The sequence below is a fragment of the Pan paniscus genome, chromosome 17 (assembly GCF_029289425.2).
Source record: "Pan paniscus chromosome 17, NHGRI_mPanPan1-v2.0_pri, whole genome shotgun sequence".
In the NCBI taxonomy this organism is placed as follows: Eukaryota; Metazoa; Chordata; class Mammalia; order Primates; family Hominidae; genus Pan; species Pan paniscus.
This window is the reverse complement of record NC_073266.2, coordinates 34,819,174-34,836,360: the sequence shown is the minus strand read 5'-3', so window position 1 is coordinate 34,836,360 and position 17,187 is coordinate 34,819,174. Positions and strand designations below refer to the sequence as shown.

Here is a 17,187-nt window from a genome sequence, read left to right as displayed (position 1 = left end):
ATTCCTCGTTAGGGATATTCTTTCCTCTGGTTTTTCCTTCAGATACGAGCTTACGTTTGACCTCTTCCAAGAAGACGTCAGGAATGTCCTTCTGAATGCCTTTCCTAGTTCTCATGAGAACACAGCAGTTTTTAATCAGGCAGAGCACTTATTACGTTATAATTATCTTCTTGGTTCCCAACTGAACTTTTAAGTTCCAAGTGGGCAGTCAGTAAATATTTCTTGGTGCATCAAATGCTCCACATTTTACACAGTTAACGTTTGCTGCCTACAAACCAATTTGGATAGTTATTTTAAAGTATCTTATCTCTAGTTCTCAAAGCACTAGTTTCCTTTAACACTTAAATATCTCTTGCATATTTTCTTTTCAAACACTGCTTCGTTAATTTGCAAATTCATTGGACTCCTTTCCTTAAAAATCAAAATAATAAAACTTCGAGAAAGCTGTTTTGACTTCTGGCCTCTCTGAATGTCAGATCTGTAAACAGGAAGGGCAGAACTCTGATCTGTAAAATCCTCTCCAGTCCACTACTCTGACCCTCTAACTTGAGCTTTCTCCAGAGAGGTTAAGTGACTTTTCCAAGGTCGCGCAGCTTTTTAGCGGCAGGAGATTTTTTGCCTGTCTATAGATTTTTAAAAGCTAGCAGTAAACAAAAACCAAAAAGTTTACCGAGGACACTGAGTGCCACTAACAAGTTTGTGTGAAAGAGAATTCATGAAGAAATAGGAGACTTCAAACAAAACACTAAAATCAACAACAACCATAATGGATTCCTGCCTAGGCAGGTCGGGACATTAAGAAAAAAAAAGGTCTCGCTGTGGTTTGCTATTAGATGGAGAGATATTCAGATTTCATTTTTAAAATGAAAGTGAAAGATTAAAGAATTTTGGCATCCTGACCCTTTGTAGAGGCCATTCCTCAGAGGCACAGTGTGCAGACAAAACTATCCTAGAGGTGCCAACCAAAACAAGCTAATGTCTGTCTCATTCCTGAGCCTTGGTGCCTTGACCAGTAACCACGCTCAGGAAGAAAGCTGCAACTCGCCAGGATGAAATTTGGCCCCGCTTCTTATAACCCTTCCCCGCTTCCTTCCCCTGCCAGAACCACACTAAAGAATTCGCTGCTCTCAAAGACAGACTTTTTCATTACTTCCTTATGTTATAGAGTTTGGGCTTAGATACCAGTTGTATGAGTAGCAAGTCAAACAGAAATACAACAGCAGTAATACTTCTTTCTTTCCCTAATGTAATATGTTGTACTTCATAAGCCATCATATGCATTTGTTGCTTTTCCCCCTTCTACACTGACCAGTAGTTTTGCTTTGTTTGACAGAAAAGTATAGTAAGAAGAAACTGAATTTGAAGTGGATTCTTACAAAGGAAAAAGAAAATCACTATTGTAACTATACTAAATTACTATGTATCTGAGCTCCCAGCTTTGACATCAAGTCGTTACAGCCACGTGATGGGATTATGGGTGATTTTTACTTTATTCTTTGGGCTTCTCTGAATTTTCCTATTTTTTGAAAAAGCACCTGCATTATTTTGTAATTATAAAAAAGTACAAATAAGAATTATACACACTATTATTTCTTCACTGCTATGACATGACTAGATTACAATTTTTTTTTTTTGAGACGGAGTTTCTGTCTTGTTGCCCAGGCTGGAGTGCAGTGGCGCGACCTCGGCTCACTGCAACCTCCACCTCCCGGGTTCAAGCAGTTCTCCTGCCTCAGCCTCCCCAGTAGCTGGGATTACAGGCACCTGCCACCACACCTGGCTAATTTTAGTAGAGAAGGGGTTTTGCCAAGCTGGCCAGGCTGATCTCGAACTCCTGACTTCAGGTGATTGATCCACCTGCCTCGGCCTCCCAAAGTGCTGGGATTACAGGCATGAGCCATCGCGCCTGGCCTAGATTATGAAATTTTTGTATTACCATGTATGTTGCCGTGTAATTTTTGTTTTGAACCTTTTTTATTTTTCTTTTAATTCCTTTGAGACAGGATCTTGTTCTGTTACCCAGGCTCACTGCAACAAGGTGATTTTCCCGCCTCAGCCTCCAGAGTAGCTGGACTACAGGCCGGTGCCAGCACACCCAGATAATATTTTATATTTTTTGTAGAAATGGGGTTTTGTTTTGTTGCCCAGGCTGGTCTTGAACTCCTGGGCTCAAGCGATCCACCCTCCTCAGCCTCCCAAAGTACTGGGATTACAGGCATAAGCCACTGCATCCGGCCTTGAGCATTTGTTTTTTGAAGGAAATTTTATATGATTACCACATAAAAAAGGAATACTAAAAATCTCCTAACATTATTTGATATCTCACTGTCTTTGAAAGCTTAAGGAACGTGGACCCATGCAATGCAGCCAAATATTGGCCGGTAACTCCTTTACAACTGGGCTGCAGCATATTTTATTACCTTCTCCTGACAATTTCTTATCTGGCTACTTATCATTTCCAGAACATACCATCCTTTTGCATGCCTTTACGCCAGTGGCAAACATGGTTGTTTGCCTCCTCATAACCATTCTCTCTATCCTGCTTGCTAATGAGACCCCAGTGCTGTTGATCTTTTCCACACAGCTGTGAGTTTTAGGGGTGGCTAAGCCCCTCCCTAGACGTGGAGGCTGAATCTTCACCAGACTACCAGACAAAGAGATGAGAAGGGAGGTTGGATGGGAATGTTCTGGGAAAGTTTACCTCACTATTTAAAGCCACCCAAGTCAGGGACATCCTTTGTCTTCCTCTGGACTTTGTCATCTGCAAGGGATGCTGGAACTGTGGCTGCCATTGGGGGACCACAGAAAGTACTGGCCTAAGAAGACCAGCTCAGCTGGGCGTGGTGGCTTACGCCTGTAATCCCAGCATTTTGGGAGGATGCGGGCAGATCATGTGAGGTCGGGAGTTCAAGACCAGCCTGACCAACATGGAGAAGCCCTGTCTCTAGTAAAAATACAAAATTAGCCGGGTGTGGTGGCACATGCCTGTAATTCTAACTACTGGGGAGGCTGAAGCAGGAGAATTGCCTGAATCCGAGAGGTGGAGGTTACAGTGAGCGGAGAGGGCGCCACTGCACTCCAGTCTGGGCAATGAGAGTGAAACTCCATCTCAAAAAAAAAAAAAAGATGAGCTCACACTGGGGATGACAGGTGGAAGAAAGGCCAGCTGTAATGAACTTGCTGGTTTTGGTAAATTCATTGCCCTACCCTTGGACCTGGTATTGTTTGAGAAAATAAATTATTTTGCCATCTTAGTCACTTTGATTTTATTTTTTAAGTTGTATTTGTTTGCTTATTGATTTGATTGGCTTGGCACTTATGCAGTGACTTTGTAGATGCTGTCTATGTGTTGGGGCTCAGAACATAATGCCCTAAAATATGGTGACTTGGCAATTGAGAAAACTGAAGGAGCAAGAAGGTCACTCACTGTGAGAGCTGGCCACAAGGGAATGCTCTGACCTATCTTTGTCTGAAAGTAGGTCATAAGATGCTCATTCCAGAGAGGTCTCGCTCTATACCCAGAGGCGAAGAAGGAACAGACAGCTCTTGCCCTACTGGCCCCCAGTTGTTTGTTACCGTTAGGTAATAAATTTATTCTAGTTGAAATCTGAAATACTCCAAAGTCTGAAACTTTTCATTTTTTTGAGACAGAGTCTTGCTCTGTCACCCAGGCTGGAGTGTAGTGCACGATCTCAGCTCACTGTAACCTCCACCTCCCAGGTTCAATGATCCTCCTGCCTCAGCCTCCCAAGTAGCTGGGATTACAGGCATGTGCCACCACGCCTGGCTAATTTTTATACTTTTAGTAGAGACAGGGTTTCACCATGTTGGCCATGTTGGTCTCAAACTCCTGAACTCAAGTGAGCCTCGGCCTCCCAAAGTGCTGGGATTACAGGCGTGAGCTGCTGCACCCAGCCTGATCTGTAATACTCTCCCTTGCAGTGTCCTCAGCCTCTCCTGCCTCAGCCTCCCAAGTAGCTGGGACTGCAGGTGTGCACCACCACAACCAGCCAATTTTTAAACATTTTTTTTATAGAGATATGGTCTCACTATGTTGCCCAGGCTAGTCTCAAATTCCTGGGCTCAAGTGATCCTCCCACCTTGGCCTCCCAAAGTACTGGGATTTGAGGTGTGATCCACCTCACCCGGGCCTGAGTCTTCCTTTGGAAGGCTGCTGTATCATGTAAAACTTATGTTAAATAAATTTGCTTATTTTTCTGTTATTAATCTGTCTTCTGTGATAGGAGTCTTAGCCATGAACCTAGCGATGGGTGTGGAATAGATATTTCTTCCACACGCTAGAAAAGGCTGTGTCTGCCTGGTGCAAATCCTGACCTGCCAGTTACAAGCTACTTAACTTTACGCTATTAAATCATCTTTTCCTGAGTTTCCTCATCTGTTGAGTTAGGATAACAGCACCTGTCTCATAGTGTGATGCGGCGAGTGAAGAGGTGAATGTAGGGAAAGGGGATAGAGTGTTCCACTTACCCTGTGACATATAGGAATTAGGTGCTCTTATTTTTTCTTTCCTTCCTAGATTATGTGATGCAACAAAATTCAAATATGAAAACCATCTTGGAGGCCGGGTGCGGTGGCTCACGCCTTTAATCCCAGCACTTTGGGAGGCCGAGGTGGGTGGATCATTTGAGGTCAGAAGTTCAAGACCAGCCTGGCCAACATGGTGAAACCCCGTCTCTACTAAAAATACAAAAACTAACTGGGCGTGGTGGCACATGCCTGTAATCCCAGCTACTCGGGAGGCTGAGGCATGACAATTGCTTGATCCTGGGAGGCGGAAGTTGTGGTGACCAGCCTGGGCAACAGAGACACTGTCTCAAAAAAAAAGAAAACCATCTTGGAAACTCTGAGGGTTCTTTTTTGAGGGGGAAAGTTCATACTTTTAAGATGCTTTGGTTCCTACTGCATGAAGAGCCCTGCGATGAGTGCGTGTGAATGCATATGTTGAGATGCCTTTTCCTAGTGCTTAATCTTAAAAATTCATCTCGGCCAGGCACGGTGCCTCACACCTGTAGTCCCAGCACTTTAGGAGGCTGAGGCGGGCGGATCACCTGAGGTCGAGAGTTCGAGACCAGCCTGGCCAACATGAAGAAACTCCATCTCTACTAAAAATACAAAAAATTAGTCAGGCATGGTGGCGCGTGTCTGTAATCCCAGCTACTCGGGAGGCTGAGGCAGGAGAATTGCTTGAACCTGGGAGGCGGAGGTTGCAGTGAGCCAAGATCACGCCATTGTTCTCCAGCCTGGGCAACAAGAGCAAAACTCTGTCTCAAAAATAAAATAAAAAATTGCTTTAAAAAATAAAAATTCGTCTCATCACTGTTCTCAATTCATATGTCCTCTCCTTCGAGAGGGCTTTAAAAAAACTAAAACTATTTTACCTCAAAATATACTTCTTTGGCATATTTTTGAGATGGCTGTTCAGAGGGCCCACAGACAGGAATAGCCCTGCCAAGTTGCCATTTGTGGAGGAGACATACATCTGCAGAGAAAATCTGCAGCAATGAAATAAACAGCTAGGCTTTTTCTGAGGCCCTCCGCCTATCCAGACCTAGGAGAGATTAACTGAGTCTGACACCTTTGAAAATGTGACAGAGAAACACTTAACCACAGACTACCTTCTGTTCTCTCTGAGGACTGCTACCTGTGAGATTTAACCCACCTGTGCCCTCACCTTCCCTCTCCCCTCCCTGCCATAACCTATTTTGCCATGCTCCGAGTCCCTACTCCTCAGTAACATCAAGATGGTATAAAAGCATCAACTCAGCCAGGCACAGTAGCTCACACCTGTAATCCTAGCACTTTGGGAGGACAAGGTGGGCAGATCCCTTGAGCCCAGAAGTTAAAGACCAGCCTGGCAAGCATGGCGAAATGCTGTCTACTAAAAATACAAAAAAAAAAAAAAAAATAGCCAGATGTGGTGGCACACGCCTGTAATCCCAGCTACTTGGGAGGCTGAGGCAGGAGAATCACTTGAACCCAGGAGATGGAGGCTGCAGTGAGCTGAGATCACGCCACTGCACTCCAGCCTGGGCGACAGTGAGACTCTGTCCCTCAAAAAAATAAAAAAAGATGGTATAAAAGTATTAACTGTATGGTCTTTTTTTTTTTTGAGTTTTCATATGTATTTTTTTCCTATGGCAGAAGAGTTTTCATAATTTGTATGACTCATGCACATGTGTGCACGTTAGCGAAATTTGTATGCCAGCCAGGTGTGGCATAAGCCTGTAGTCTCAGTTACTCAGAGGCTGAGGCGGGAGGATCGCTTGAGCCCAGGAGGTCGAGGCTGCCGTGAGCTATGATCGCACCACCGCACTCTACCCTGGGCGATAGAGCAAGACCCTGTCTTTAAAAAAAATAAGTGTATACTTTTTTTTTCCTGTTAATTTACTATCTGTTTGTTTTATAGACTCAAATTATCAAGGCTTCAGGGGGAAAATGTAAACTTCCCTACAGCTCCCTTGATCACCCAGCTTACAGCAGCCTCACACCCTCCCATCCCAGGCCCGCATCCCCCTAACTGATTTGAGATGCCTGGAGAAAATAAGATTGCTGCTCCATCTTTTATAAACTAAAAGTTTTGGGGTCGGGGCAGTGCAAAGTTGCGGCTTGCTTATTCAACCCAGTCCTGACCAGCTCTACCGCTGCACTCGCCCCAGCCCTCCACAGCCTTCCGACGGCAGCTGTCTCCAGATTCCCTACATTCTAGTTAGCAGCCTTCACTCTCCCCATGACCAAGGCCCCACGAAGTCTTTCCAAAGCCCCTGCTTGTCATTTCTGTTAACACGTCCCCGCTTCCCACCTCGAAATTACATAGCAGGACCCGCTGCATCCCCTGCTTCCTTGCACCTTGGAAAATGGCAGAAATTACCACGCGTTTCTCAGGGCTTGTATGGTGGACCCCTGCCAGTGGTTTCAAACCTTTTCCATACCTTCTCTATCACCCTCCAGTTCAGAAAAGACAAAAAGGAAACCCCAAAGAAAATCAAAACAAAAAAACTTACAAGTATGTTTCCCTTTCCCTCCATAGTCAGCACTAATTATTTCCAGCTGGGGTGGAGAGCAGGGTGTGGATGGGACCAAGTCCTGTTGCTAAGTTCAAGTACTTGAGAATTTAACACCCCAGACCCTCTCCAAGCTCTGCTGCAGGCCCCTCAACTATATTTCCCTAGCTTACCATGGTAACAAGCCAGAGGACTAGCCCTAAGAGTATCCACTTACATTACTAAAGCGCTATCAAATGAACAAATAATTCCCTTTGCTTTTCATGCCTGAAAGGCAATATTGTATGATGTTTAAGAATATGGCACAGTTCTGTCGTCCCAGCTGCTTGGAAGGCTGAGGTGGGATGATTGAGCCCAGGAGTTTGAGTCCAGCCTGGGCAACATAGCAAGATCCGATCTCAAAATATTAAAAATAATGTAAGTTCAGGAGGCCGCCTTGATTTAAAAGTGTGTTACCTAGGGAAGGTTGCTGAATCTCTATAAACATCTGGTTTTTATTGTCTAAAATGAGGATACGAATGAAAAACTTCCTTATAGGGTTGTTGAGAGGCTGAAAGGAAGCAATATATGGGAAATGCTCAGTGTATTAACTCAGTAAATGGCATACAGTAACAACAGCATCAACAGTTCCATAAGGGGAGTCCCTTCATTTTGACCAGGGGACCCGTGGCCCTTGTGAAAGGTCTGAGAACATCTGAAGCTAACTTCTACACCAACGTGGTCAGAAGATGCCATCCCGTATCCATGGCAACCAGATGTCTCCAGTATCTAGTTTAGTGCCAGGTGGGTGGTGTGCAATGAAACAACAGAATCACAGGCTGCAACTCTGTTGTTCAGTTCATTCGTTTGTGGAACCCCTGTAACACTCAAAATTCTGACTTCATAGGACCTTTGAATTACAGTTTCATAAAAGAAGTTCTGAAACATTGACCAATCATTTCATACACATTTTTTAGTTATTCTCAGATGATGGTTGCTGATGTAAAAATAAAACAACCAAAACCTTTGTGTTAGATATATCTTCAAGTCTATCACAATATTTTAGTCCATTTCCTTTTTTTTTTTTTTTTTTGAGATGGAGTTTTTGCTCTTGTCACCCAGGCTGGAGTGCAATGGTGCAATCTTGGCTCACTGCAACCTCTGCCTCCTGCGTTCAAGCAATTCTCCTGCCTCAGCTCCTGAGTAGCTGGGATTACAGGCGCCCGCCACCATGCCCGGCTAATTTTTTTGTATTTTTAGTAGAGATGGGGTTTCACCATGTTGGTTAGTCTTGAACTCCTGACTTCAGGTGGTCCACCTGCCTCGGCTTCCCAAAGTGCTGGGATTACAGGCATGAGCCACCACGCCTGGCCTTTTAGTCCATTTTCTATTGCTAATGTAAGAGGAATTAGATTAGGAAGTAGGTTTTTGAAGACAAATTTTCAGGTTACATGAATTGTTGGTAGCACCTCACTTCATAAGTAATATTAGATATAAAACCCTTCTCAGGAAAAAAAAAGTTAGCATTCTGGAGAAAGGAGTAAAGGAAACAATGGTTTATTGTCTTCTGTTTTGTTTTGTTTGTTTTTCAGAGGGACTCACTGTTGCCCAGGCTGGAGTGCAGTGGCACAATCATGGCTCACGGCAGCTTCAACCTCCTGGGCTCAAGTGATCCTCCTTGCCTCAGCCTCCTGAGTATCTGGGACCATGGGTGCATGCTACCATTCCTGGTTAATTTTTTAATTTTGAATTTTGCAGAGATGGGGGTCTCCCTGTGTTGCCCAGGCTGGTCTCGAACTCCTGGGCTCAAGCCATCCTCCCACTTCCTCTCTAAGTGTTGGGATTACAGGCATGAGCCTGTCTAGGAAACAGTGTTGGCCCACAGTGTCCAGTGCCCAGTACTCTTAGGAAGTATGAATTTATGAACAATTAACGCCCAGATGAGTTAACAGACCTTGGGTATAAATTGGTTGGTCTGTGTCCAAAGGCAATACAGTTTTATGCTTCATTTTATTACCATCTGTGGAATGGGACAATAACTACAGGATGGCTGTTACAGTGAACATTAAAGACTTAAAATATGTAAAAGCCCTTTGTAAGTTGCAAAGTGCTATGCATATGCTAGGCAAAGAAGCCGCAGCAGCTACCCAGTAACAGTTGTTACTTTTTTTTTTTGAGATGGAGTTTCCCTCTTTTGCCCAGGCTGGAGTGAAGTGGCGCGATCTCAGCTCACTGCAAGCTCCGCCCCCAGGTTCAAGCTATTCCCCTGCCTCGGCCTCCCAGGTAGCTGGGATTATAGGTGCCCACAACCACACCCGGCTAAATTTTGTATTTTTAGTAGAGACAGTTTCACCACATTGACCAGACTGGTCTCGAACTCCTGAGCTCAGGCAATCCGCCTACCTCGGCCTCCCAAAGTGCTAGGATTACAGGCGTGAGCTACCGTGCCTGGCCAGTTGTCACTTTTTTCTGGCTCCAGCTGAGTAACATTTCCAAACCACAATTCTTCCTGGAACAGCATGAGTTGTGTTGGCCTTGGCCAATATTGAACTGGGGTTCTGGGATACCGCTAAGTATTATATACAATTTGCATAAATGTATATTTAGGCTGTAGAAAGGGAGAAAATGCTGTAAAAATTAATATGGGTCAAAAGAAATGATCTCTAATCATAAATTGCACACTTCCCCTCTCAACCATCCCCAAAACACTCATAATATTTGATATGAAAATACCATGGTGGCAAATAGCTGTATCAAAAAGAAACTATTCTTTCATTATAGCGTAGGGTGAAGCTAAGTAGATTTTAAGAATTACTGGAGTCTCCCGCACTTTGGGAGGCCGAGGCGGGCGGATCACCTAAGGTCAGGAGTTTGAGACCAGCCTGACCAACATGGAGAAACCCTGCCTCTACTAAAAAAAAAAAAAAAAAAAAAAAGAGCCAGGCATGGTGGTGCAGGCCTGTAATCCCAGTTTCGGGAGCCTGAGGCAGGAGAATTGCTTGATCCCGGGAGGCAGATGTTGCCGTAAGTCGAGATAGTGCCACTGCACTCCAGCCTGGGCAACAAGAGTGAAACTCTGTCTCAAGAAAAAAAAAAAGTTATTGGAGTCAAACATAACTTGGAGAGGAGACAAAATAATTTATTTTTATTTTATTTATTTATTTATTTTTGAGATGGAGTCTCACTCTGTTGCCCAGGTTGGAGTGCAATGGCACGATCTCGGCTCACCGCAACCTCCGCCTCCCAGGTTCAAGTGATTCTCCTGCCTCAGCCTCCCAAGTGGCTGAGATTACAGGCGCCCGCCACCATGCCTGGCTAATTTTTGTATTTTTTAGTAGAGATGGGTTTTCACCATGTTGGTCAGGCTGGTCTCAAACTCCTGACCTCATGTGATCCGCCAGCCTCAGCCTCTCAAAGTGCTGGGATTACAGGCATGAGCCACTGTGCCCAGCAGACAAAATAATTTTTAAAAAGATGCATAAATAGAGTTGATAATTTTGGTGGTATTTGAGTAAATGAGTAGAAAAGCTGGGACTGGAAGGTGTATTGTTACCACATAGTTGGTGCTGGTTGGGGAGCCTCTATTTTCTTGACTAGAAACTCACTTCTAAAGAGAAAGAGCACAGATGCCTGTTAACAAATAGGCTTCAGGATGACCTTTTTTGAATTTCCAGCAGGGAGGAAAACTGGGTCACAAGGAGATAATCTCAGGGGTTGCTGGAGGATTGGCCTTGGACACGCCCAGGTGAGGAGAGAAAACACCCAAGGGAGATGTTAACAGCAGAGAGGGCATTGAAGCAAGTCTGGGCAGTAGGAAAATGGAGCCGATGGAGATGGGGGAGGCCAAGAAACCTGCATTTTTCATTGCTTTGTCTGAAGCAGTGAGCCCTGGGCACACTTGTGCAGTAGCTAAAATTTCTCAAGTCTATCTCTGTAGGCAACTGGAGACAACCTGACAGCCCGTTTCCCCCAACTGGCTCCAGCCCAAATTAACTCACTCTCTCATTCCCTGAGACACTTGCCTTTGAGAGGTAAAAATTTAGCTAGTTTGATAAGAGAATGCATTTTAGGTGGGGAGGGGGCATTTTAGAAGGAATTTTTGCAAACATTTCTTCCCTCAAGGGTAAGAAATGTGTGTTTTAAAAGGGAGGTTTCTATAAAGTTGGCCTTAACTCCGAGGGATATTTAAAGTGGGGAATTTCTGGCACTGCTAATAGACCCATAGTGCAGCTAAGACCTTTCTGTGGCTCTCAAATCATAATGAAGCCCAGGAAGGAGAAATGAAGTTGTATACTTTGCCTGTCACAGGCATAGAATTCTGCTGAGTAATTTGTACATGGGATTATTATTCCATTTTACAGATTTGGAGGTGGAGCTAAAGTTGAGAGGCTGGTAACCAGCCCTCGGGAGACTGCATTTTCCAAAAGTGGCTGCAACAATATCTTCCATCTGACATGTCCTTCTAGAACAGGTGTTCACAAACTTTTTCTGTTAAAAGCCATCCAGCACGTATTTTAGGATGTGTGGATCATTCGCTGTCTGACCTGACTACTCTATCACTGTGGCACAGCCCTGGGCGATGTGTACGTGTACAGGCTTGTTTGTGTTTGAGAGGTGAGCCCATTCGGTGGTCTGAGGGCGATAGTTTGCCAATCTGTGCTCTAGAACTTTGCTGCTTCCCTTCAAGAGGTAGAGTCTAGGCCAGGTGCAGTGGCTCACACCTATAATCCCAGCACTTTGGGAGGCTGAGGTGGGAGGATCCCTTGAGCCCAGGAGTTTGAGACCAGCCTGGGAAACATGGTGAAACCCCATCTCCACACACAAAAAAAAAAATTAGCCTGCTGTGGTGGCGTGCACCTGTAGTCCCAGCTACTCCAGAGGCTGAGGTGGGAGGATCACTTGAGCCCAGAAGGTCAAGGCTGCAGTGAGCCGTGATTGTGCCACTTAAACCACCCTAGGTGGCAGAGGGAGACCCTGTCTCAAAAAAACAAAAAGAAACAAACAAACAGGAAAAAAAAAAAAAGAGGTGGACTAATTCCCTTTTCCTTGAATCCGAGAGGTTTGTGATCTGCCTATAATTAAGACAATTGGAAGGAAGTGACACTGCATGACCTCTGAGGCTAGATCAGAACAGGTGATGTAACTTTTACCAGTCAGCACATAAGTAGCCCAGTTGTCCTGAGGCTGCCATGCTGTAAGGAAGCCCAAGTGAGTCCATGTGAAAGACCACCTGAAAAGCCTTGAAACTGTAGGAGATGCTCAGCCAGCCCCACTTGCTCCAGCCCTCACCTGGAGAGACTGCAAGCTCAGGAGAGATGCTGAGCCAGAACTACCCCGCCAAAGCTCTCCCCAAATTCCTGACCCCCAGAGACTGAGAAGTGATGAGATGATTGCTTTAAGACATTAAGTTTTGGGGGTGATCCGTTGCATAGAAAGAAACAGAACATTTTCCCCAAACTAGTGAGTGGCAGAGATGGGATTCAAATTGAGGCTGGCCTGAGCCCAATCACCTGATCTTTCTATTAAAAATAAATAAAAAATACTGCTGGCCGGGGGTGGTGGCTTACACCTGTAATCCCAGCACTCTGGGAGGCCAAGGCAGGCGGATCACCTGAGGTCAGAAGTTCAAGACTAGCTTGACCAACATGGTGAAACCCCGTCTCTAGTAAAAATATAAAAAATTAGCTGGGTGTGGTGGTGGGCGCCTGTAATCCCAGCTACTTGGGAGGCTGAGGCAGAAGAATCGCTGGAACCTGGGAGGTGGAGGTTGCAGTGAGCTGAGTTCCACCATTGCACTTCAGCCTGGGCAACACGAGTGAAACTCCATCTCAAAAAAAAAAAAAAAAAAAAAAAATTTGCTAAAAACTGCTGACACAGAGACATGAAGGGAGCACATGCTGCTGGAAAAATGGTGTTGATAGACTTGCTCCGTGCATAGTTGCCACAAACCCTTGATTTGTGAAAAACACATCTGCAAGGCCTGATAAAGAAAAGTGTAATTGCTGGGCGTGGTGGCTCACTCCTGTAATCCCAGCATTTTGGGAGGCCAAGGCGGGTGGATCACCTGAGCTCAGGAGATCGAGACCAGCCTGGGCAACATGGTGAAACCCCATCACTACTAAAAATACAAAAAAATTAGCTGGGCGTGGTGGCAGGCGCCTGTAATCCCAGCTACTCAGGAGATTGAGGTAGGAGAATTGTTTGAACCCGGGAGGCAGAGGTTGCAGTGAGCCAAGATCGCACCATTGCCCTCCAGCCTGGGTGACAAAAGTGAAACTCCATCTCAAAAGAAAGAAAAGCGCACTTAAACAATGTGTGCCTGTATTTAAACCTATATTGGCTAGTGAATTTGACCAGAGTCTAACAAAGGTTTATCAAGGAAAAATGTCAGAGAATTCAGATCCTGTAAGTCGAAGACACAACCTGTTCCAGGAAGGACTTTGCAACAGCAATTACTCTAACAAGTTACAATTCGCAAAGTCCGGCCTTTAAGGGGCTTTGAAGAGAGAGAAACCCATGAATCAATAATAAGATAAGGCTATTTGGTTTGTTTCAACTTGCGGGCTGTTTGACTTCCGTATCAAAGCCATGCCTTGAGAATGAAATCATTTCTGTCAAACAGCCCTTTCAAAGAACATCCGACACAAACCCTCACTGGCTGCTCCTTTATTTCCACTGTGTCCAGGGTGTGTTTGGACTTGGTGGAATTTAGGGGAATAGCTGTGAATTGTGCATCAAATAAATAACCTGCAGGGAGTTGGCACTGGTGACTGCTAGCCATAAATGTTGCTATTTGCTTACACAGGTTAAGCCTGGGCTTTTGGAGGCTTCTTTGACCTTTTCTGCCTTTTTCCCAACCCTAACCCAACATAGCTATGACAAGGCAGTTCTGGGCCGGGCAGGGTGGCTCACGCCTGTAATCCCAGCACTTTGGGAGGCCGAGGCAGGCAGATCACGAGGTCAGGAGTTTGATACCAGCCTGACCAACATGGTGAAACCCTGACTCTACTAAAAATACAAAAATTAGCCGGGCTTGGTGGTGTGCGCCTGTAATCCCAGCTACTCAGGAGGCTGAGGCAGGAGAATCGCTTGAACGTGGGAGGTGGAGGTTGCGGTGAGCCGATATTGTACCATTGCACTCCAACCTAGGCGACAGAGTGAGACTCTGTCTCAAAAAACAAAACAAACAAGCAAAAAACAAACAAACAAAACAGGCAGTTTTGGGTTGTGGGGCACACTTTTTTTTTTTTTTTCTGAGATGGGAGTCTCACTCCGTCACCCAGGCTGGAGCGCAGTGGCGCGATCTCGGCTCACTGCAAGCTCCGTCTCCCGGGTTCAAGCGATTCTCCTGCCTCAGCCTCCCGAGTAGCTGGGATTACAGGCGCCTGCCACCACGCCCAGCTAATTTTTTGTTTTTCTGTTTTCAGTACAGACAGGGTTTCACCGTGTTAGCCAGGATGGTCTTGATCTCCTAACCTCTTGATCTGCTCGCCTCGGCCTCCCAAAGTGCTGGGATTACAGGCATGAGCCACCGCGCTCGGCCCCCAGAGCACACTTTTAAAGTTAACAGCTTGGCCTCCCTCTCCCAGCATTCATCCTCACTGGGCGTAGTCCACCTGTTACACCAGGGAAGAATTGAGTGATCTTTCTTAACTTCCCAGGATCTTAGCCCAATGTTATGGCCACTTGTGTCCCCCCACCCCCCCAACAAATGCATATGTTGAAGTCCTAACTCTCAGAATGTAACTGTCTTGAGAGATAGGGTCTTTAAAGAGATGATTAGGCCAGGCGTGGTGGCTCATGCCTGTAATCCCAGCACTTTGGGAGGCCGAGACGAGCGGATCACGAGATCAGGAGACCGAGACCATCCTGGCTAACACGGTGAAACCCCGTCTCTACTAAAAATACAAAAAAATTAGCCGGGTGAAGTGGCGGGTGCCTGTAGTCCCAGCTACTCGGGATGCTGAGGCAGGAGAATGGTGTGAACCCGGGAAGCGGAGCTGGCAGTGAGCCGAGATCGTGTCACTGCACTCCAGCCTGGGTGACTGAGCGAGACTCCATCTCAAAAAAAAAAAAAGAGATGATTAAGTTAATTGGGTCATTAGGGTCATAATCCAATATGACTGGCGTCCTTCTAAGAAGAGAGACAGCAGGGCCTACGTGCATAGACCAAGTGAGGACAGAGAGAGGCCAGCCACCCGCAAGCCACAGAGAGAGGCCTCAGAAGAAACCACCTTGCTGATACCTTGATCTTGGTCTCCCAGCTTCCAGAACTGTGAGGAAATAAGCTTCTGTTGTTTAAGGCACTCCATCTATGGTACTTAGTTATGGCAGCCCTAGCAAACTAACATACCCACAAACAGAGAATTCACAGCCTTAAGGCTGGGACTTCAGAAAAATTCCAAAGGTAATAAGCAGAAATTTCAACACGCAAGAGTCTAGCCTTTTAGCGCAGTTTCTCTTTCTGCATCTTTCCCAGGTGGCCTGCAGGCAGGATGGTAAAGCAGTGCTGGGGGCTGGGCAGGGGCACTGCTGACCTGCAAGTCTAGTGGGGTCACTAAGGTCTCTTGACTCAAAAGGGAAGGGACCAGGGTTCCAGTCCTAGAAAGTCCAGAAAGTAGCAGGGAGACTGAGTAGGTGTTTGGTGCATGGTCAAGAGGCCCATATTGATGCAAGTCACTAACCCCTTCCCTCTTCTAGCCGCCCTAGTCCTTCTTTCCCTCCTCTTCTTCCAGTCTCTTTGACTTTTCCCACCACCCCGTCCTGCAACACTGCTTTATTATCAGGTAAGTCAGAAGAAGGGGAAAATTTGGCTTTACCTTCTGACTTAGCGTCATGCAAATCCTGATGCTCTTTTAGTTTTTTCCTTTTTTTTTTTTTTTTTTTTTTTGGTGGGAGATATGGGATGGAAGTATATTTGCCGGAGTTGGTTTTTTTTTTGTTTTTTGTTTTTTGAGATGAGGTCTTGCTATGTTGCCGAGGCTTAAGTGCAGTGGCTACTCATAGACCCCATCATTGCGCACTACAGCCTTGACCTCCTAGGCTCAAGGAATCCTCCCACCTCAGCCTCCTAAGTAGCCGGAACTATAGGTGCATGCCACCATGCCTGGCCACCTGCTGGAGTTTAAGCAGGTGGTAGGATGGGTGGATGGTCCCTAAAGACACCCATCTTTTAATCTTTGAAATCTGTGGATATGCTACCTTCTAGGGAAAAAAAGGACTTGGAAGATGTTAGTAAGCATCTTAAAATGGAAAAGTTGTCCTAGACTACCTGAATGGGCCCAAAGTCATCGTGAGGTCCTTATAAGAGGGAGGCAGGAGGGTCAGAGGCAAAGACGATGATGTGATCATGGGGGCAGAAGTGTGTGTGTGCGAGAGAGGAGCAGAGGGGTTGAAGATGCACCTCTGCTGCTGGCTTTGCAGGTGGAGGAAGGGGCTTTAAGCCAAGGAACACAGGCAGCCTCTAGAAGCCCGAAAAGGACACAGATTCTCCCCTATGCCCTCCACAAGGAAAAGCAGCCCTGCCGACCCATTTCTGACTTCTGACCTCCAGAACAGTGAGATGATCTGTGTTGTGTAAAGCCACTCCGCTTGTGGGTGTAACTGATGACAGCAGCAATAGGAAAGCATACAGGCTGCAAGGATGAAAATCCTCGAGAACAACTGCTATCACATTTTATTATTATTATTATTATTATTATTATTATTATTTTTGAGATGGAGTTTCACTCTTGTCGCTCAGGCTGGAGTGCAATGGCAAGATCTCAACTCACTGCAACCTCCGCCTCCTGGGTTCAAGTGATTCTTCTGCCTCAGCCTCCCGAGGAGCTGGGATTACAGGTGCCCACTACCACACCCGGCTGATTTTTGTATTTTTAGTACAGACGGGGTTTCACCACGTTGGCCAGGCTGGTCTTGGACTCCTGACCTCAGGTGATCCGCCCACCTCGGCCTCCCAAAGTGTTGGGATTACAGGCCAGAGCCACCACGTCCGGCCTGGTATCACATTTAAACAGGCAGTGATGTGTGACCAGAAATTATACATATTTCTAGAGCTTTCACCCTTCAAACAGTGGTTCCCAGAGGTTGGTCTCCCACCAGTAGTGTCAGCACCTGGGAACACGTGGGTCAAATCCTCAGGATCCACCCAGGACTACTGGGTCGGAAACTCCGGAGGTGGGGCCAG

General features: G+C 45.9%; 1 protein-coding gene and 1 long non-coding RNA gene across 31 annotated transcripts in view; one reads left to right on the top strand and one right to left on the bottom strand.

The window, feature by feature from the left end:
- Positions 1–15,910, top strand: part of LOC129394635 (uncharacterized) — a 37,578-nt gene extending 21,668 nt beyond the window's left edge. For both annotated transcript variants that reach the window (XR_008621972.2, XR_010110149.1), the window contains one exon: positions 4,538–15,910. This is a non-coding gene — a long non-coding RNA (uncharacterized LOC129394635). The remainder of the gene's footprint in view (positions 1–4,537) is intronic.
- Positions 1–17,187, bottom strand: part of DLGAP1 (DLG associated protein 1) — a 961,850-nt gene that overhangs the window by 108,498 nt on the left and 836,165 nt on the right. The window lies entirely within an intron of this gene.